Consider the following 22,614-nt stretch of genomic DNA (forward strand, 5'->3'; position numbering starts at 1 on the left):
GGGTGGGGGAGATTCTGCCTTCTCTTAGAGCTCTAAACTTAGTGCTGGCTTTAAGAACAGTTTAATGAAATGTGCTCAAAGGCCCTGCTTTCTCCAGGACAGCTCATTCGAGTATGGATTAGGGCAAAGCCCCTCTACCTTGCCCTTGGAAAAATCATCATGGTGAGCCCCACCAAGGGGTGGGAAGAAATGAAGTCTGCAGAAGGTTGCCTTTTGCCAAAAATAGAGAGAGAAATGAGGTTTTGGCAGGAAAACGTCCCAGCATTTGAAAGAAAACTATGAAAGAAAAGTATGTCAGTAAAAAGATTTCCCCAAAGATTTCGTTTGGAATCGAATTTTCAATATAATGAAGATAAAGCGCTTTTTGAGACCCCCCTCTGACAATATTTCATTTCTAATAGAACTTCCTGTGAGCAACTGCAACAGCTGACATGGGCAGGGGCAGGGATGGAATAAACTGTAGCAACAAGTAAAAATAGGCTTGCCTCAGTTAAGCACCACCTTCGGATTTCCAGATTGTGACTACTTTGCAAAGCAATCAAATCTGCACATGAACAAAAGAAGCACATCGTTTTCCTTCAGTTATAGAATCCAAGGATTAGAGAATTTTGAGAGAACGAATTCTCACATGGTTGATAATTAAGATGTGCCTCTGACCTAGAGACGGAAGCCTCTGATTCCAGAACTCCCGCTATTCTCATTCCTTTGAGTATAGCTCAGGGGCGTGATCACTGGCCAGGACAACACTGATTTACAGGTGGTACTGTGCTAAAAGTCAAGCAAAACAAACCTCACAGAAAGTCTCCGGGTCTTATAGGAAAGATCGATCTGATAAAATAAGACATGATCCAGTTGTTCAGGGGAATTTGAGCAAATACACTCTAGAATTTTCTTGCATAAGGAGTTTGCAAACAATGTACATGCTCATGTTCTAGAAAGAGAAGAGGCATGTCAGAGTGTGAGGAAGGGAAGGCCTTGAGGACTAATGGAACTTCAAGCCTGAATATAACCACAGAAAGGCTTATGGACAGAAAACTTGCATTTGAGTCCTAAGGCAAGTTTATCAGATTCTTTTATTAGTGACATTACTCTAGGCAATTGTGACTTTCTCAAATCCCCTGTTTCCTCCTCTCTGTAAAGATATAGCAACTCTACCTATTTTCCTATTATGTAAAATACTTGCATGGTGAGCTGGTGAGATGGTAAGATGGTTCAGTAGGTAAAGGCATTTGCCATCAGGCCTAATGACCTAATCCCTTTGGACTTACATGGTGGAAGGAGAAAGCCATCTCCAGCAAGTTGTCCTCTGACCTTTACACATGCTCTGTGGCATGCACATGTGTATACACATAAAATAAATGTACATGTGTATACACATGTAATAAAAATAAAATCCGTTCATAGTGCCCAAGAAATGGTGCATGTGAGAGCAACAACAGTCAACAATTATCTTTCGACTTTTAGTCCATCTTCACCTTCCATAACTTATTTATTTTATATTCTTTTGACCAGTGTTAAATAGAACTCCACTGGAATTTTCTGTCTTCCACTTTCTGAAACAACCATTGGGTTTCTGTATTTAGCTTCCTTAATTTCCTTGTTGTCATTATGTCACTGGTTGCCAGGATTTGACCATGGAAAGGGTGAGTTTTCATATCGGCAAAAAAATAACAAAAACAAAACAAAAAAAGTAATAGCTTTTTTTTTTCTTTATCCATTAGGCCAAGTATTTATTCCCATGTTTTTAGTTATCTTTCTGCCAAATGTTTTCATTTAATTCTCTCTACACTGATGAAGCAAAGCTTCTATTCCTCAGCCCTCTTCTCGCATCCCTGCCAGTCACTATCAGTCAAGAATGTACCACTTGGCATGTCTGGCTGGCGATCTTTGTAGGCAGCTTTGCTGTTCCCTCTCTCCACCTCTCCATTTTATTAATCTGGAGTCACTTTAATGTTCCAAGAGGAATTGGAGCCAGATACCTCATATTCTGTTCACCTCTGCATGACCTCCACACAACTGGCCAAAGTTCTACTACCAGAAAAATGCTGCCTCCTATTGGGATCAGAGATTCTGTGAATGTCTATAGTTTAAATGATCATAATTGCAGCAAGCAAAGTTCCTATTTTTCCCTAAACACTCAAAAATTGGAACAAGCACAAACATTAAAAACACCATGATAAAATATGCATTTCATACATATGTATATAAAATTTAGGGTGAAGTAGTAGGAATTTACTTAAACAGCAAATTTTTCTCTACTTTACATATCCTTTCAATAAAAGTGGGACATTTTTACAAAATATCTACTTTTCTTCACATACCTAACATATTTAAAAAGAAGAAAAAGCCAATGTAGCTGCCAAGTGAAAGCAAACCTCTGTGTGTGAAGCTCAGCACACTGTAAATCTCTGTGTCTGAAGGGCGGCACACTCTCATAAGGAAGTGTAGAGATTCAACCTTGTACAGCCTATCCTGTGTTTCCAAGTGTGTGGAAGGGATGGAAGTGTTCTAAAATTTGTTGATCCTTAGAACATAAGCAAATGGGGAGCACTTTGGCCTTCCCTATACCTTGTCAGCCCCTCGAGACAGGGACAGAATCTCATTTGGACCCTGTGAAAAACAAACAATAGTATAAAAGTATATTCTGAAAGCTTTTTTTTTTTTTTTTTTTTTTTTTTTGCTTTCAAGTTTCTGCATGTGGAAGTCTTAATACCTTAATAAGAAATTGAAACAATTCCCATCACAGGCAATGAGATGTGTAGCACACCAATGCTAAAAGTATTGCACCATTTACATTTCAGGCACATCACTCAGCCATTCTTTCTTCTTTCTCTACAGGTTCTTCTTTACATTCCAAATTATGTTTGTCTGTTTTTTTAATGTGGAATTGTCTGCCTTATTAGAGGTAACCACTGGATGTAGTTCCTGTATAGATTTGTAGATTTCACATGTAATTTTATAAATATAGTTTAAGTTGTTAAGGAAATACAGTTTTATTCCTTGCTACAAATGTATGAACTGGCAAAGTAACATTAGCAGAGGATGTTCAGTTATAAATAAGATTTATTCATGGTGGAAAAAGGTGGCTAAATAGAGAAAAGAACAGATGCAAGAATGGAAAAGGAAGACCCATTTGTCTGTTGCTCCACAGCTCCCAGAATGCCCAGAGATATTTCTTCAGGTCTCATTTGCTGACCTCCTTCTACACAGGATTAGATTTGACTACCCTGAGCAGCCTTGTTGACATGCAGCTTCCTCGTGTTGAAGACAAATCTTGTTATCTGGCCACTCTTCAATGGACACATAGGTAGCAATGATGAAGACATAGCTAATACAATCACAACTGCACCACATCTTCACTAATATTTTTAAGTTCACAAAAGCCTTCATTTAGAGCAATGACAACCTAGGACCTCATGTAGTAGAAAAAGGAGAATTTATGTGTAAACTAGGGGAAAGAAAAGATAAAGGCTAGTGGGAAGTATTTTCTCTTTCATAAGAAAGGAACTATGAAATATGTATTTAGCATCTTTAGAAATCACAGGAGGTACTGTATATCCAGGCTTCATTTTTAAATCACTGGAAGGCTATGATTGGGGAAATCTTTGCCAAACAAAGCAGAATGGTGAGCAGGAAAACTGCCAAGTGTCTTTGTCACTAGGTAAGCAACAATGGGAATTTCAAAGTGCATAAGCCTAAGTGTTGAAGGTTTGCTTGAAGAGGATGAATGAGAACACACACACCATGATGCTATGATATATTTCAATATTGTGTTACCCCGGATTTCCATTGGTGAAGTGACAAAAAAATGTGGTATGTATACACAGTAGAATTTATCCATCTGTGAAGATGGAGTTAATTTTGGACTTTGCAGCAATATGGATGGGAAATGTAAGTGAAGCACAGAAAGAGAAATTCCACATGTTCTCACTTATGTTTGGAAGCTGAAAACTTCCTGTCGAAAAGTAGATAAGAGTGATGGCTTTCAGAGCTTGGGGAGGTCTGGGGAGGAGGATGGACAGAAGGGTGCAGTTGTATGGAAGAACTTCTACTATTCTGTTGATATCAGGTTGACAACAATCAACTGAATATTTCAAAATAGCTGTTAGAGGGGAATTGGGATGTTCCCTACCAAAAAAAAAAAAAAAAAAAGAATGAGTTGATGTCTTCACCGGTGATCGGTGATCGCTGATCTGACCTTTACGCATTGGGTATGTGCGCTGACATAAAACACAATGCTCCCTATTCTCTAAACATGTGCAGTCACTATTTGTCAATTAGAAATTAATATATATTGAAAGTATTTGTTACATCACTGACTTTCAGTCTTATTTGAGGATTTATAGCTTTTGTGATGTTATTAGGCAGAGAAAGCCCAAGGAGAAGTTGGTTCTCTCACCACCTGGGAAAACCAAAGAGAAGCCAGTTGTAATGTCATTATGGTGCTTCCTTCTGGGAAGAGCCTCGGGCAAGGGCGGACCTACAATCTCAGTGTTAGTCAGCCCAGTGATATGCAATCAGATAATTCCAAGAAAGAAAATTCAGCACAGGAAAACACACAAAGCACTGGAGGTGTCCTTACCATCCATGTCACCCTTCAGAGAGTGGAACACGGTCAGGAGAACAGTGATCTCTAAGGGAGAGGCCCTGGGCATGTCCGCCATCCTCACACAGTGAAGAACCTTGAACATATGTGCTCCAGGAAACTTCCTTGTGGTTGATTATGATCAAGTTTACAGCTGTGTGTATCACAGGGTATATTTTACTATATATGTATAACATGTATAATCCTGTATTGTTTACTTTTATGTTTGCTGTGATAATCTATTTTATTTTAAAGGAAAAGTCCAACAAATTGGTTATATTATGCCGTAAAATACAGAAAAAAAAATCTTTATGTACAAACAACTTAATTTTTTAAAAAATTATTATTTTTTTTTATAAATTACAGTTTATTCACTTTGTATCTCAGCTGTAGCCCCCTCCCTTATCCTCTCCCAATCCCATCCTCCCTCCCTCATCTCCTTCATGCTCCTTCCCAAGTCCATTGTTGCAGGAGGTCTTCTTCCCCTTCTCTCAGACCTTAGCCTATCAGGTCTGATCAAGAGTGGCTTCATTGTCTTCCTCTGTGGCCTGCTTCCCCATCTGGGGGGGATCAAAGAGCCATCTACTGAGTTCATGTCAGAGCTAGTCCCTGTTCCCATTACTAGGGAACCCACTTGGACACTGAGCTGCCATGGGCTACATCTGTGCAGGGGTTCTAGGTTATCTCCATGCATGTTCCTTGGTTGGAGTATCAGTCTTAGAAAAGACCCATGGGTCTGTATATTTAGGTTCTGTTGCTTTCCTTGTGGAGCTCCTGTCCCCTCCAGGTCTTTCTATCTCACCCTTCTTTTATAAGATTCTCTGCACTCTGCCCAAAGTTTGGCTATGTATGAGTCTCAGCATCTGCTTTGATACCCTGCTGGGTAGAGTCTTTCAGAGTCCTTCTATGGTAGGCTCCTGCCCTGTTTCCTGTTTTCTCCTTCTTCTGATGTCCATCCTCTTTGTCTTTCTGAATGAGGATTGAGCATCTTACCCAGAGTCCTCCTTCTTGCTTAGCTTCTTCAGGTGTACAGATTTTAGCATGTTTATCCTATATTGTATGTCTAATCTACACTTATAAGTGACTATATACCATACGTGTCTTTCTGCTTCTTGGACACCTCACTCAGGATGATCTTTTCTAGTTCCCATCATTTGCCTGCAAATTTCACGATTTCCTTGTTTTTAATAGCTTAGTGGTATTCTATTGTGTAAATATACCACAATTTCTGTATCCATTCCTCTGTTGAGGGATATCTGGGTTGTTTCCAGATTCTGGCTATTACAAATAAAGCTGCTACAAACATGGTTGAGGAGTGTAGAAACCACTTAAAATGCTGGAACTTCATAAATTAGATAGCTAGTTAGAGATAAATATTTCTAGAGTAAAGATATCATACAAAACAAGAATTTCATTATTTATAGAACTTTTACATAGTCACAGCTTAACTTTTCATTGAATATGTTTAAATATCAGACTTTAGATGTATTTAGGTCATTGTAGCCTTTTGATCTTTGAGAAATTAATTTCCTTTCTTATGTTCAGCTTTCTTATCTGTAAAAAATAAACATAAAATCCTCTCTACTCCTAGACTTCTAATGATAATCAAATGAGATAATATTTTAGAATGTTAGAACTATAAATATATGATAAATAGAGAAATATTATTGCAGATTTCTACACATCAATTTATAGAAAAGATGAGAAGCTGCTATTATATACCAAATTAATATTTTTTAATTAGTTGTATTTGGTGGTTCTCAGCTAAAGGTAAATTGTGGACAGCAGGGGCTGTTTGGCAACCTGTCTGGGAAGATTGTGACCATTACAGCTAGAGGGTGCTGCTAGCATATGATGGGAAGAGGGGGGCATTGAAATGAAATTTTACATTGCTCAGGTGACTTCCCCATTGCAACACACTGTTTGATTTTAAATGTCAATAAGTAGAGATTCAGGAACATCACTCATATTTTAGCATTATGAAGAGAAGAGAGAATATATGGTGTTGTTGATAGTGAAGATTCTAGTGACTTGGGTATTCTATCACATGGAAGTTTCACTGAGACAGCCTCCTGTTAAACCAGGCAGACTTAAGGCAGGACTAATGTAAGTCATGAAAATTATGTTCATGCAGCTAAAAAAAATGCTGTAGTGGACTTTAGACAATTCGAGTAGGAGTTGCCTCACCTCTGCACCTTAACCATTAGAATACTGTCTAGCAGTGCCTTTCAATATTCCTAATGCTGTGACCCTTTAACACAGTACCGCATGTTGTGGTGACTGCCAACCATAGATTACTTATGTTGCCACTGCACAGATGTAATTTTGCTACTGTCATGAATCACCGTCTAAGTATCTGATATGAAGGATATCTAACACGAGACCCCTATGAAAAGATCAGGCAACCCTAAAGGGGTCGCGATCCACTGGTTGAGAACCAGTGGTCTAGAGCCCCGCCCAGGCAGCGGGGCATATGTCTATAATTACTTGTGAGACTGAAGGACCAGTTCATCCATAGGATAAGACCCATCCCAAAACAATAGGAAAACTAACGTGGAGGTTTTAGTAGTAAGGTTGCTATCAGGTCATGATGCCTACGAAGGAGTATTTTCTCTCCTTAAAATTTGTGTTTCTCTTTTGTATATGAAAGGAATCTAGCCATTTGAGGAAGAGGCCAAAGACTATGCAAAGGTGTATGAATTCAATCTTTTCAACACATGGCTGTTGTCAATGGTCTTCCTCCAGTTCTTGTCCAAATCTCTTCCACATCCCTTCCAGAGAAAGACATTTTAATTTATTATGTCTAAGGTCTGTTTGTATTCACGACAGTCATTCATATCAAAATAGCAGGATTGAAACACTTGGCACGGAAATGGTTTTCACTTTTCCACAGAGGGTGTTATCTAAGGAGAATGGGAGGAAGTTTGGCAATCCATGTGATGATCATTTAATGCTTAGGGGATTAGGCTACTTGACATGCTTGGTACCTCCCTTCTAGACTCCAATCTCAAATTCTAGCAACGTAGCAACACAGTTTGTACCCCCTTTAAGGAAGATAATAGGCACAATTTCATTCCTGTTGTACTTGGACCACATGTAGCTGGTTCTGCGCCAGACAGAAGAGCAGTGTTACACTAGACTTCCCAATTACTGCTGACATCACACAGTCTGTATGTTTTCATTAAAGCTAGGAGAGGTGGTTTCCAGAGATAAGAAAGGATAGCTTTTTTTTTTGGTAAAAGAGACTTTAAGAACATAGAGGGTAAGACTGAAAAAAGAAAGTCCACGTGTTGGCTGGCAGTGATGAGGTTAAAGAAAAAAAGATGCAATTGAGCAAGTATGAGTTCAGTTTCAGGCTGTGAGAATGTAGAAAAAGTTCCAAGCCTCTAAGGGGGTCTATTTAATAACCACCAAAAGGAAGACAAGCAAAAGTAAATTTTACCTACAAATCTTACCTGAAGTACTCAAGTCAGAACATTAAAATAAGGTGAGCAGTGTGAATTGTAAATGAGCTTTTCTGAATGTTTTGGATGTGGTAGACTTTAGTTAATGGCTGGTGCAGGTGAACAATTAAAAAGTAACTCTTCCAGTGATATAAAAAAAAAATAGTCCTACTCCTGTGGCATGAGTGTTTGTGTCTCTTAGAAATAGACATGTTGAAACCTAATGACAAATATTGAAAGGTCAATCCTTAGATATCTGAATGTGTAAATGGTAGCAGGACCCCCTGAAATAGAGCCAGCATCCTGATATAAACGAGACCCCAAAGAATTGCATTGCTCTTTCACTGTGTATTGGTGTAGCAAGAATTTGCCACCATGAACTAGAAAATGGGCCACCCTACATAGCAGACTTCTTAGCATCTTGATCTTGGATTTTCCAGTCTTTAAAACTGTGAGAATTAAGTTTCTCTTCTTTGTCTTCTCAGATAGACAGACATACAACTAGCCAATGTGAAGCTGCCAAGAAGTCACTGGCAGGAGTTTAGAAGAGATATACAATGGCAAACCTAGAATTTCCTCCACCTGGATATAATAACACACAACTCTAGAGCATAAATAAAAGCAATATACTCCTACAATCAAGAAGTGATGAGGTTGGGTTTTTTTAATGCCTTTTAAAATATAATCTGTAAACTGCAAGTTTATGTAATATAGTATTTAATGCTAGATGTTATATACCTGGTACACAAAATCTCTAACAATTCAGCAACTACTTCTCGTGAGCCAGTTGAGACAACCTTAGCAGGAAACTGCTGTGCATGGTCCTTTCGGCTTTGCAGTTCACATTTGCTTATAGAGTGGAACTTGAAAACAGAGATGACACATGGCCACTGTAGCTGTACTGGCAGTTAATCTGTTGGTGAAGAATGTTTTTTAAACGTTGGGATATAGCTCATTTAGAGTACAGCAGATGGCAAGAACCTCTGGGATAGGAGTTTCATGATTAAAAGGGAAAAGGGGTGGAATAATGTGTTGTAGCACTTGGAAGGTTATAAATAATTACTTTAAAAACAACAACAGCAAAGGCTAGAAGATATTACCAGTAATGATGGAGAATGAAGATGACGGTTTGGGGTTTAAGAATTCATATGCACATTTGGATTTTTAAGGTGTATGTATAAACTGATGGACAGTCTTCGGTCAGTTTTCATGATTTTTTGCGTAGATGGGGTCATGTGCTTTAAACATGGCAAACATGGGGCTATTTTTATTAAGTACTCTCGAAATCTGAACCTTTTATCATTAGAACACAAAAGCCAGATAGACATTTTGTTTGGCCTGATTCAAAATTCTTCACATTTTTGTCCTTATACCAAGAGAATTTGGGTACTTTAAAGCTAAACATACTTTTCTATGGCTTTTATTTAAAAAAAATGTAAAAGATGCCTCTTAGTAAATTTCTCTATTCCCATCTTGCTTAAAAAAGACACAATACACTTTTCAGTTGAGTAAAGTAAAAGTAAAGTGCCTGACTTGGAGGCAGTCTATGAATATTAAACTTGGGGAGGAAAAAAAAAGAATACAATTTATGTTCCATAATAAGACTTTGAAAACAAAGGCTGGAAAACCTGAAAAAAAGGACAATTTGTACATCAGGAGCCCAGAGGTTCTCTTTTATGATTATACTGCAGTTTAATTTCTTTATATCTTTCTGCCATTGTTAAACTTTTTTTTTTTAAAGCAGCCAGAACTTCAAAGGGCCCTGCATGTGTTCCAAATCAGGGCTTCAGAGCTGATGTCTGACAGCCCAGAAATTAAAACGAAATAAATGTGCTGTTTAACCCCCCATTTTTTCCAATAACAACAACAACAACAAAATCACTTTTTCTGCATTTAGGTCTCTCCCTCCCCGAGTTAACTTTAAGGTTTCTTTTATCCCCTTGAATGTTTCATTATTCAACAATTATGATCCAGAACCTATGGAGAGTAGAATTCCCATGGACTTTGGAAGGAATGTCAGACAGCCAGAGAGCATGTCAAAGCTTTGGGATCAGCCTTTGTGACTTTTTCTGTACATTAAAACAGATCTCCCCTCAAAACAGGAAAAAAAAAAAGGAAAGAAAAAAAGAAATGAACCTTAGTTGTTAGGCCACGCCCACACACCTGCATTTGACTGTTCTTGCATTTTCTTGGGATGATGGAAACAGACATCTCAAAAAGAACAAAGACAGGCTGGGGATGGTTTGTGTTTGAAAGTGCAGCAGCGTGAATAGGAACCGTCAGTCACTGGCCAGAAATTTGGCAGCCATTTCTTGGCATTGAGGAGCATGATCAGAGTTTGACCCGGAGGGCTGGGTTTTGAGAGAGGCAGGCTCATCATTGCAAAACAGCTTTCCTGTCATCTACAGAGATTTCTTTGCCTTCCGGCCAGGTTTCTCACTGCCGATGTCATTTGCTTACAACACCACAATTAGTAAATGTGAGATTGACTTTTGATGAACTGTGAGATGTGGATGATGGAGAAGAGACGTTACTGGGATTCAGAGAAAGAAACACATTCATGAATGCCTTCCTTGATTTTGATACCTGCCTATCACAGCATTGATCTGAAGCATGCCCTGTGCTCCAGTTTTAATCAATATTAACAGAGTATAGCTAAATAGCTAGAACTGGATAAAGGACTTCCTGCCACAATTTTGCAAAAAGCAAGAAAAAAAAAGTAAGGCGCTCTGGGAATAGCCTAAGTTTAATGGGCTTGAGTTTATTCTCTTTTCTCCCACAATGCCATCTAAGAGCCTGCACATCTGGCTTGCAGAGCATCCCAGAATGTTTATTTCTGGACTTTGAGACACTTCCCTGAGTGTGGGACAGACTCCATGTTGGTTAATATTAAGTTCTATTGTGAGAGTATAGCGTGCTCAAGTGCAGATGATACACACCCGGCTCACTCTCCCTTTCCTGCAAGGAGGAGAGAAGACAAGTTAACAGGAGTCCATTCAAGCATGCTCATTTAAGCATGAAATCTTCCTCTGTTTCTTTCGAAAGAAAAAAGGGAATGCCAGAGTTATGATCTCCCAAGCCAGGCAAAGTCAGGATGTTGTAGTCTTTTATGAGGAAGAACTTGGGTTCCTGCCTGGACACCATCTGATCCAGATGTCTCTGGATGTCAGTGTGAGGGGGCAAATGGGCACCACAGTTTTCACTAAGTATGACTGCACTGGCTTGCTGGCTGGTGTACGAAGAATGGGAATCCTGCAGCTAAATTGAAAAATCATAAATGACCTAGGTGATAAAAGAGACGGTGTCTGAGTAAAGCAAATTTGCCACCAAAAAGTGTAGAGTGCTCAGAGAAATGCATGTGAATACAGTGGTGAGGGAGCCACATAGCAATCCTTCCCCCCTTCCTTCCTTCCTTCCTTCCTTCCTTCCTTCCTTCCTTCCTTCTTCCCTCCCTTCTTCCTCCCTCCATCTCTCCCTTTCTTACTTACCTCCTCCTTCCTTCCCTCTTTCCCTCTTTCCTTCCTTCCTTCCTTCCTTCCTTCCTTCCTTCCTTCCTTCCTTCCTAACTTTTCTCTCTCCCTTCTTCCCTCCCCCTTTCTTCCTCCCTTCTTCTTCTTCTTCTTCTTTTTTTTTTGGCATTTTGGAGTTTGGAATTTTTTTTCTTTTAATTTTTGGACAACATTTTGCTCTATAGTTCAGGCTTTTTTTTAAAATCAGTCTATGCAGCGCAGTCCGGCCTCAAACTTGCAACCATCCCATCCCAGCCTCCCAAGAGCTGGGATGGCAGGCAGGAGCCAAGATGCCCAGCCAGAGCTGACTTTTGAATCATGGACTAAGCAATGGTAATAAAACAGGAGGGAGTGACAGAAAGAGTGATAGAAGCAACCTCATGCTTTTCCCGTATCATTGGATAGTGCAATTAGTATGTGCTGTGTTCAGGCATTCACTGGAATCCTCAAATATTAGTTCTCCACCTATAGAAGGAAAAATGAAGATGTACAGGATATTAAAGAATATGTATTAGATGTCAAGGACAGTAACAAAAGAGTTAAAATTCAGACTCAGAATCTTGGCTGTTCACTGTGCTAAGGAAAGCCTGTCTTAGAGACTGAGTTTGACAGCATTAACATATTGGGTACTTGAGTAGCAAATCAAGTAGTATAACCCCAGGTGCATATTTTGAACTATTTTGTCATTAGTTTTAGACACAAGATATAAAGATGTCATTGGAAGAAAATAAAGAAGATGGATACAACTATAATAGAAAATGCACTACTTAAATATTTTGAATTAGAACATGGTTACTGATACATCCAACCTACTTCTGCATGTTGCATGTATCCCAGAACTGCAAAGAAGGTGGCTCAAAGGTCTATGCACTCCTGGTATTGGGTCTACAAATAAATCAGGAAAATGAAATGTGATTACAGAAAAAAAAATGTACAGTTTAAAAACACAAAGGCATTTTGAGCACTTAAGAGTTATTATTCATGAAGAGATGGATGAGCATTTTCTTAAAATTATTTATCTACATTTACAAGAGGTTTTCTGCCTGTTGGCATTTTGCTTTTCATAATTCACAGTAAGACTAGCTAACTTAGTAAACAAGTTTGGTCTTAAATATGAGGAAAGTGTTTCCTTGAATACTGTAATTTGTGATGGGCAAGCCTCAGGAGAATTCTCCCTAACAGACAACAAACAAACAAAAAAGATCACTCACTACTCCAGCTTAACTGCAGATATAGAACTCGGACAGTTTCTGTTATTCTTTCTCAAGCACAGAAACATTTCAGTGTTAGGAGGAAGCCTTCAAGTCGGAAGCTGAGAGCTAAAGAGGGCCTGTTTTTATAGACGAGCCATGCTAGGGCCATTCGAGAATACGGAGTCTGTGGGGTCAAGAGGGGAGAAGACAACAGCTGGGGTAGGCCGGCATGCAGCTGCTGGGGGGAAAGGTGGAGGGCTTGTGGATATGGCGCTGTGACAATTGCATGGAAATCCCAATGGGTAGCCGCAGTATGGCTCTATTACCATCGCAATGCCTGTGTATCTTATTAATAAAACGAAACTGGATTTGTTTTGTTTGGAATTTTTTTTTTTTTTTGCTTTGTTTCTTAGTTGGCTTAAATTCTTGATTATTATGAAGATATAAAAGATACTAAAAGTTGAACTCAGATGGCACTTCTAGATGAGGCCTTCAGAGGTCGGATGGCTCGCCGAGCTCTCTGCCAGCAGAGGAACCTCAGCAGAAGGATACATCTAAAGACGTGCTCTGGGTCTCCCAGAGACCTATTTTCGAACTTCATTTTGGGATGAGGTTTACAATCTATGTAGCTGAAAGCCTAAGCTCTCAGGCCAAGATGCCCAACATCAAAATCTTCAGCGGCAGCTCCCACCAGGACTTATCTCAGAAGATCACCGAGCGCCTGGGCCTGGAGCTCGGCAAGGTGGTCACGAAGAAATTCAGCAACCAGGAGACCTGCGTGGAAATCGGGAGAGCGTGCGCGGGGAGGACGTGTACATCGTGCAGAGCGGCTGTGGAGAGATCAACGACAGCCTGATGGAGCTGTTGATCATGATCAACGCCTGCAAGATCGCGTCCGCCAGCAGGGTGACCGCGGTCATCCCGTGCTTCCCCTACGCCCGGCAGGATAAGAAGGACAAAAGCCGCGCCCCCATCTCTGCCAAGCTCGTAGCGAACATGCTGTCCATAGCGGGCGCCGATCACATCATCACCATGGACCTACACGCTTCTCAGATCCAGGGCTTTTTCGACATCCCGGTGGACAACTTGTACGCGGAGCCGGCCGTCCTGAAGTGGATACGGGAGAACATTTCCGAGTGGAGAAACTGCACAATTGTCTCACCCGATGCCGGCGGGGCCAAGAGGGTCACTTCCATCGCGGACCATCTGAACGTGGATTTTGCCCTGATTCACAAAGAACGGAAGAAAGCCAATGAGGTGGACCGCATGGTGCTTGTGGGCGACGTGAAGGATCGGGTGGCTATCCTGGTGGATGACATGGCCGATACCTGTGGTACAATCTGCCACGCGGCCGACAAACTTCTCTCGGAGGGAGCCACCAGGGTTTACGCCATCTTGACTCATGGCATCTTTTCTGGCCCGGCCATTCCTCGCATCAATGGTGCCTGCTTTGAAGCGGTAGTGGTCACTAATACCATACCTCAGGAGGACAAGATGAAGCACTGCGCCAAAATCCAGGTGATTGACATCTCCATGATTCTCTAGCTGGTCAGAGAACCCCACACAGAATTCAGTTTATAGTATCCTTTGCAGTTGTTGAATCAGTGTTGTCCAGTCTGTGTGTGGCCCAGTCCTGTGACTGAAGGTGATGAGGCAGAAGAGATAATCTTTCGTAGCACCTAAAACTTGTTAGGTGCTACAAACGTATTGGGACATTTGTAACCAGCTGGTGGAGCACAGCTGGGTGTCTCGGAGAAAAATAATTTCTTTTTAATAAATTTGAGTTTAAAGATGATGATGAAGAGCTACGCAACTTTGGAGATGCTATAGTTACAATAAAAGCCACATTTCTGTAGCGGTCCCTTCAAATTTCTGTGCTCACATGACTGGTTAGACAATTTTAAACACCCAATTGTGATTTTTGTTTCCAGGAACGATTTATTGTACTTTCGATTTGATTAAAAATATTGGTAATTATACTTTAATAAAACCCAAACATTTTTTAATCTTCTGGTTATGTCCATTAATATCCAGATTATGAGACTTTAAGTACATTTGGAAATCTGACCTGACATTCTCAGTAAGCAATAGATTGAATAGCAAGTCACCTCTGGTGCATTCCAGCCTGACTCCCAGCCTAAAGCCTCTGGGAGCATCTTGGGTTTGAAACTCAGTTGCCTAATCTGATTCCTGACTCATGTTGAAAGACATCCCTGGCCGCTCTTCTCTGATGAACCCAGAGTGCCCAAGAGATCATGCTTCCTCATGTATTCTAGCGCCCTCCCAGCCAGTCACCAAAGCCCTGGCAGCTCTTCCTCATCTTTGATGTACCCATCCCAAATCTGGACTCTGTCACTTCGCCCTCTGAACATTCATTCTGTAGTCCTGTCATCTTTCAGATCTCTTCAGCGTTCTGAAGTATTTGAATTGCAACGTTGCCGTCCTCCATGAAACATTCTACCTATAACATTGTGCAAATTTTATGGTACCTTATGGAACCTAAGTTGAAACCAGGAGTTTATTTACAAAAAAATGGTAACAAATCATAATACCTGTAGAATGAGCCATTTTCACATTCCATACCTCCAACTTGAAAACACATAAAACAGTGTGAATTAAGAGGACTGTTAGAATTAAGAGGACTCAGCAATACTTAACACTTCTTCAAATAATGACAGTTATCTTAAAAATCTCTGATGGGTGTTGTGAATGAAAGGGACTTCATATTTTCAGCTATCATTATATTTATCAAAAAAAAAGAATATAAAGGTAAATGGCTCAAAGGGAACAAACTCATTCGGATAGTCAATATTTGAAGAAAAGCCTCTATATTTTGTCTATATAAAGGATTTTTTTTTAAGACAGCAAAGGAAGAATTCTGGCTATGTTTATACGGCACACTTTCTACTCCCTGTTAGGGGCTGTACCGAGTTTTGTTTTTATACCAACTTTGCTGGACTTATTAGATTCTCGTGAAGCTTGCTAAGTGCTGTGCTTTCCTTTGCAAATGTTTCTTAAGTATTTCAATTAAATGGTTATTTATTTTTTAAATTAGCAATAACGAATATGTAATAGTAGCCTATATATTACAGAGTTCTTGATCTTTAAAAAAATATCCAGGGCCATTTAATATTTATTTAACATACAATTGCTGTCTAATTTAATCTAAATTAAGTGGTTGCTTGAAACCTACAATTTCAAGGGCTCCTAAGCTTCATTTTAAGGCAGGAAAAAAAAAAGAAATCATCAGTTTTGCCTTGAGGGTAGATACTTATCTTTTAAAATCAGGTATTTGGGTCTTGAAATGAAAAACCAAGGTCATTTGGGAAATGTGATTCCAAAGAATTCTTTTGGCAAAGAGACAAACATCCCCATATGCTATAGAGAGAATAATTTAGCATTTTTTACTACCTTTCCCCAAATCTCTATAATATAGCTGATACTTATCTGACATTCTGAAGATGAATTACCACCTGTCCATGAGGAACATGCATGATGAGACTCAACAGTGACTTTTTCAATGATGTTTTTCAAAGAAAATAATAAAAATAAATAAAAGTACCATATACTACACAGGCTATAAAGACCAGATATTTTTTTTAAGTGATTATTGTGAAGTAACCACAGAAAGCATAGAAGAAACTAATGGATATGTTACTGTGAGTAGTTGCAGTTCTTATTACTGTTGCTCTGTAGTAGAGCTTGAAGTCAGGGATGGAGATACTTCCAGAAGATCTTTTATTGTATAGGACTAATTTTTGCTATTCTGGGTTTTTTTTCCCATATGAAGCTGAGAAATGTATTTTTATGGTCGATAAAGAATTGTGTTGGAGCTTGGATGGGAATTTCATTGAATCTGTAGATTGCTTTCGGTAGGATGGCCATTTTTATTATGTTAATCTTACTGGTCCATGAACATGGGAGATCTTTCCATTTTCTGATATCTTCTTCAATATCTTTCTTCAGAGACTTGAAGTTCTTGTCCTACAAGTCTTTGACTAGCTTGGTTACAGTTACACCAATATACTTTATATTATTTATGGCTATTGTGAAGAGTGTGGTTTTCCTAATTTCTTTCTTGGCCCATTTGTCTTTTGTATACAGGAGGGTTACTGATTGTCTTTGAATTAATATTGTATCCAGCCACTTTGCTGAAATTGTTTATCAGCTGGAGTTCATTGGTGGAATTTTGGGGATCACTCATGCATACTATCATATCATCTGCAAGGAGCAATACTTTGACTTCTTCCTTTCAATTTGTATCGCCTTGATCTCCTTTAGTTGTCTTATTGCTCTGGCTAGTATTTCTAGTAGTATATTGAATAAATACAGCGAGAGTGGGTAGCCTTGTCCTCCCCCTGACAAGTGAGATTGCTTTAAGTTTCTCACCATTTAATTTGATGTTGGCTATAGGTTTGCTGTATATTGCCTTTATTGTGTTTAGGTATGTGCCTTCTATCTTTGACCTTTCCAAGACTTTTAACATGAAGGGAAAATGGAACTTTTGGTTTCTTTGTAAACTCAGTTTTGTTATGTAAGTATGTTTTTGTTTAAATCCCAAGTGTGGGATTTTAGTTGGGCTTTAGTTTGTCCACAACTGAAATGTAATCTCATGCAGGGTCTAACCTTTGACAGCTGGTAATGGCCTGCTTTGTATGGCACAGAGATGAGCATGGTCTAGGTCTCTGAGGATGTAATTATAAGAAAACAGAAATAGAAGGTGTGGCATGTGGTGGTTTGTGGCTAGTGGCAGTACTGGCACAGAAACAGAATGGTGGATGAATGGAACTGAATAGAAGACCCAGAAATAAACCCACACACTTACAGATACTTGATTTTTTACAATGAAGCCAAAACCATACAATGGAAAAAAGACAGCATCTTCAGCAAATGGTGCTGGTCTAACTGGATGTCTACATGTAGAAAAATACAAATAAATCCATACTTATCACCCTGCACAAAATTAAAGTCCAAGTGGATCAAAGACCTCAACATAAAACCAGACAACTAAGGGGCGGGGCAAGATGGTGGCACCGGGAGGACTCTCATTCTGAGGAGCAGCACAGCAGGATTGGCACAGTGACCAGCAATCAGAACTCGCGGCCATAAAACACAAGTGATTGTGTTTCACAGGTGAGAGGATACCCCACGGTGGGGGATTCAATCAGCTTTAACTCACCCGGCTAAACCGCGGAAGAGATCCCCGTTCCGCCAGGCACTTGGTCGCCAGCCCAGAGCTACCCGCCAGCGCGATCTGGTCACTGTCCCAGACTGAACTGTGGGCCCACAACACCATAGACTGGATTTCCCAGTCGATAGATAACCCCACAGAGCAGGAAACAATTGGGACCGACCTCAGGTTACCCAGACATCCCCTGGAAAAGACTCGGGTTCCACGGGTGCCCCAGGAGCCAGCCCGGACCCAGAGCCGGGACACAGGCACCTGCCTGCGCGCCTGATTCGCCGCCTCAGATAGAACTGTGGGCACCAGGGCAACAGGGCACCAGACTGCGTGTCTCTGGCAAGAGGAAACCCCCAGCGGAGGGGGTCAGCAGCTCTAACGCTTAGGACACCCAGCACCAAAACACTTCCTGGACTCACGCAGACTCTAGTGCAGGCAGGAGCGCTGTGCTCTGCCGCCATTATTGAGTTCCCCTAGGGCACTGGGACACACAGCTGCATCCTCAGACCTACAAAAGCCAGAGAGCCATTACAGCAGCCCTCAGATACTGTGCCAGGGATCAACCAGTTATTCCTAGCTAGACTGTCAAAACTGTGGGAATCCCTGGTCCTTCAAGAGGGCTGCACCCACAGTATCTGGACCAGAGCAGTGCCTGCAGCAGCCATCCTGGACAGAGACGCACAGCTTCTGGTCCAGAGTGAGGCACCCAGCCTCCAGACCAGAACAGTGCCCCCAGGCGCCAACTCAACCTAGGTGCACATTCTCCAGGTCCAGAGCAGAGCAATCAGCCTCTGGCCCAGAGACTTGCTGAGTGCACCTCCCACTTTCCCGGACAGAACTGTGCGCCCCAGGATAACAGACAGAGTTTCCCTGTTGGGGGAAAACCCCACAGCTAGGGAATCAGCAGTTTCTTCAAGAGGACTGTACATGGAAATTTAGTGAGCAGCAGCACACTAAATTTGTAACAAGAAACCCAGCAGTGGGGCAGCTGTCTTGAGAAATTCTATGGGTAAGAGGAGATCCCCCCTGCCTAACATAGACCAAAGCTACTACTCAGGGCTATAAACCTGAGGTGAGCAGTGGCAACTCCTGAGAAACACTGGCCATACAGTGACCATAACCAAAAAGCAGAGAAGGACTCCTTCAGGAAAAATCATCTTCTGACCAAGGGGATACTCCCTACCTCAGGACTCCAGGAAGCACAGAAACTAACAGCCAAAACCTAAATCAGCCCAATGGGTAGAGGTCAGCGTAAAGGCTCAACCAACAAAAGACAGAGCAATATGGCATCTCCAGAACCCAGCCATCCAGAGGCGAACAGCCCTGAACAATGCAGCATAATAGAAAATCAAGAAGATGACCTTACATCTATGTTGATGAAGAGGATAATAGAGGAAACAAATAAAATACGTAAAGAACTAGAGGAAGATAAAACCAAACAGATCATGGCTATCCGTAAAGAAATGGAGGAAGATAAAGACAAGCAGATTAGGGCCATCCGTGAAGAAATACGGGAAGATGCAGCCAAACAGCTTGTGGCCTTCAGAGAAGAAATAATTAAATCACTGAAAGAAATCAAAGAGACAGAGTTGAAGGAACTAAAAGAAAAAGAGGAAAATACAAGCCGACAGGTGAAGGAAGTAAACAAAACAACTCAAGACCTGAAGATAGAACTAGAAAAATTAAAGAAAACACAAATGGAGGAAATAATGGAGAGGAAGAATTTAGGGAAGAAAACAGGAACTACAGAGGTAAGCATAACCAACAGAATACAAGAAATGGAAGAAAGAATCTCAGGTGTAGAAGATACAATGGAAGAAATCGATGTATCTGTCAACGAAAATGTTAAATCCAAAAAATTCCTGACACAGACCGTCCAAGAAATCCAAGACAATATGAAAAGACAAAACCTAAGAATAATAGGTATAGAGGAAAAAGAAGACTCCCTTCTCCAAGGCCCAGAAAATATTTTCAACAAAATCATTGAAGAAAATTTCCCCAACTTAAAGGAGAAGCCAATAAGGATACATGAGGCCTACAGAACACACAACAAATTTGACCAGAAAAGAAAATCCTCCCGCCACATAATAATCAAAACAGTAAGTATACAGAACAAAGAAAAAATACTAAAAGCTGCAAGGGAAAAAGACCAAGTAACATATAACGGCAAACCCATTAGAATCACACCTGACTTTTCAACAGAAACTATGAAATCCAGAAGGGCCTGGACAGATATCATGCAGACCCTAAGAGAACACAGAGGTCAGCCCAGGCTACTATACCCTGCAAAACTCTCAGTCCTCATAGACGGAGAAAACAAGATATTCAATGACAAAAACAAATTTCAACAATACCTACACACAAATCCAGCATTACAGAAGACACTGGAAGGGAAAATACAACCCAAGAAAATTAGCTTCTGTCAAGAAAACACAGGAAATAATTAACCTTACTACAGCAAAACAAAAAGCAACCAAGCACACAACTTTATGAACACAGCCAACATCAATATCAAAGGATCTAACAGCCACTGGTCATTAATCTCTCTCAACATCAATGGACTCAACTCTCCAGTAAAAAGACACAGATTAACAGAACGGATACATAAACAAAACCCAGCAATCTGTTGCATACAAGAAACACACCTAAGACACAAAGATAGACATTACCTGAAGGTAAAAGGTTGGAAGACGACTTTCCAAGCAAATGGACCCAAGAAACAAGCAGGAGTAGCCATTCTAATATCTGATAAAATAGACTTTCAACCAAAATTAATAAAAAGAGATGAGGAAGGACACTTCATACTCATCAAGGGAAAATTCCACCAGGAAGACATCACAATCCTGAACATCTATGCCCCAAATACAAGAGCACCCACATTTGTAAAAGAAACATTAATAAAATTTAAACCACATATACATCCCCACACATTAATAGTGGGAGACTTCAACACCCCACTCTCAACAAAGGAAAGGTCAACAAAATAGAAATTAAACAAAGAAACAATATCTCTGACAGAGGTCATGAATGAAATGGACCTCACAGATATTTACAGAACTTTACACCCAAACACAAAAGAATTTACCTTCTTCTCAGCACCTCATGGAACCTTCTCCAAAATAGACCATATAGTTGGTCACAAAGCAAGCCTCAACAGATACAAGAAGACTGAAATAATCCCTTGTATCCTGTCTGATCACCATGGAATAAAGCTGGACTTCAACAAAAACAGAAATAACAAAAAGCCTACACACACATGGAAACTGAACAACTTGTTACTAAATGACAGCTGGGTCAGGGAAGAAAGAAAGAAAGAAATTAAAGCCTTTCTAGAACTCAATGAAAATGAAGATACAACATACCCAAACTTGTGGGACACAATGAAAGCAGTGCTAAGAGGAAAGTTCATAGCACTAAGTGCCTTCAAGAAGAAATTCGAGACAGCTCATTCAAGCAACTTAATGGCCCACTTAAAAACCCTAGAAAAAGAAGAAGCAGAAACACCAAAAAGGAGTAGACGGCTGGAAATAATCAAACTCAGGGCTGAAATCAATCAATTAGAAACAAATAAAACAATTCAAAGAATCAGTGACACCAAGAGCTGGTTCTTTGAGAAAATCAACAAGATCGACAAACCCTTAGCCAAGCTAACTAAAAGGCAGAGAGACACCACCCAAATCAACAAAATCAGAAATGAAAAGGGGGACATAACTACAGACACTGAGGAAATCCAAACAATCATTAGGACTTACTTCAAAAGTCTATACTCAACAAAATTTGAAAACCTAAATGAAATGGACAATTTTTTTGATTGATTTGACTTACCAAAGCTGAATCAGGACCAGGTAAATCAATTAAATAGTCCTATATCCCCCAAAGAAATAGAAGCAGTCATCAAAAGTCTCCCATCCAAAAAAAGCCCAGGACCAGATGGCTTCAGCGCAGAATTCTACCAGACCTTCAAAGAAGAGCTAACTCCAATTCTCTTCAAACTATTCCACAAAATAGAAACAGAAGGAACATTACCAAACTCATTCTATGAAGCCACAATCACCTTGGTACCTAAACCTCACAAAGACTCAACAGAGAAAGAGAATTTCAGGCCAATCTCCCTTATGAACATTGATGCAAAAATACTTAACAAAATACTTGCAAACCGAATCCAAGAACACATCAAAGATATTATCCACTATGACCAAGTAGGTTAAATCCCAGGTATGCAGGGGTGGTTCAATATATGGAAATCCATCAATGTGATCCACCATATTAACAAACTGAAAGAAAAAACCCACATGATAATCTCCCTAGATGCAGAAAAAGCATTTAACAAAATCCAACATCCATTCATGTTTAAAGTACTGGAGAGATCAGGGATACAAGGCACATATCTAAACATAGTAAAGGCGATTTACAGCAAGCCTATAGCCAACATCAAACTGAACGGAGAGAAACTTAAAGCAATCCCACTGAAATCAGGGACAAGACAAAGCTGCCCACTGTCTCCATATCTCTTCAACGTAGTGCTGGATGTTCTTGCTAGAGCAATAAAACAGTTGAAGGAGATCAAGGGGATACAGATGGGAAAGGAAGAAGTCAAATTATCACTATTTGCAGATGATATGATAGTATATATGAGTGACCCCAAAAACTCTACCAGGGAACTCCTACAGCTGATAAACACCTTCAGCAAAGTGGCCGGATA

At 40.2% G+C, this 22,614-nt stretch overlaps 1 protein-coding gene and 1 pseudogene across 1 annotated transcript in view; both read left to right on the forward strand.

Moving 5' to 3' along the window:
• The window catches only part of Hdac9 (histone deacetylase 9), a 675,889-nt gene that overhangs the window by 576,676 nt on the left and 76,599 nt on the right, over positions 1–22,614 (forward strand). The window lies entirely within an intron of this gene.
• LOC129689250 (ribose-phosphate pyrophosphokinase 1-like) lies at positions 13,386–14,275 on the forward strand (annotated as a pseudogene).

The sequence above is a fragment of the Psammomys obesus genome, unplaced genomic scaffold (genome assembly GCF_907164565.1).
Source record: "Psammomys obesus unplaced genomic scaffold, mPsaObe1.curated_primary_1811, whole genome shotgun sequence".
Classification (NCBI taxonomy): Eukaryota; Metazoa; Chordata; class Mammalia; order Rodentia; family Muridae; genus Psammomys; species Psammomys obesus.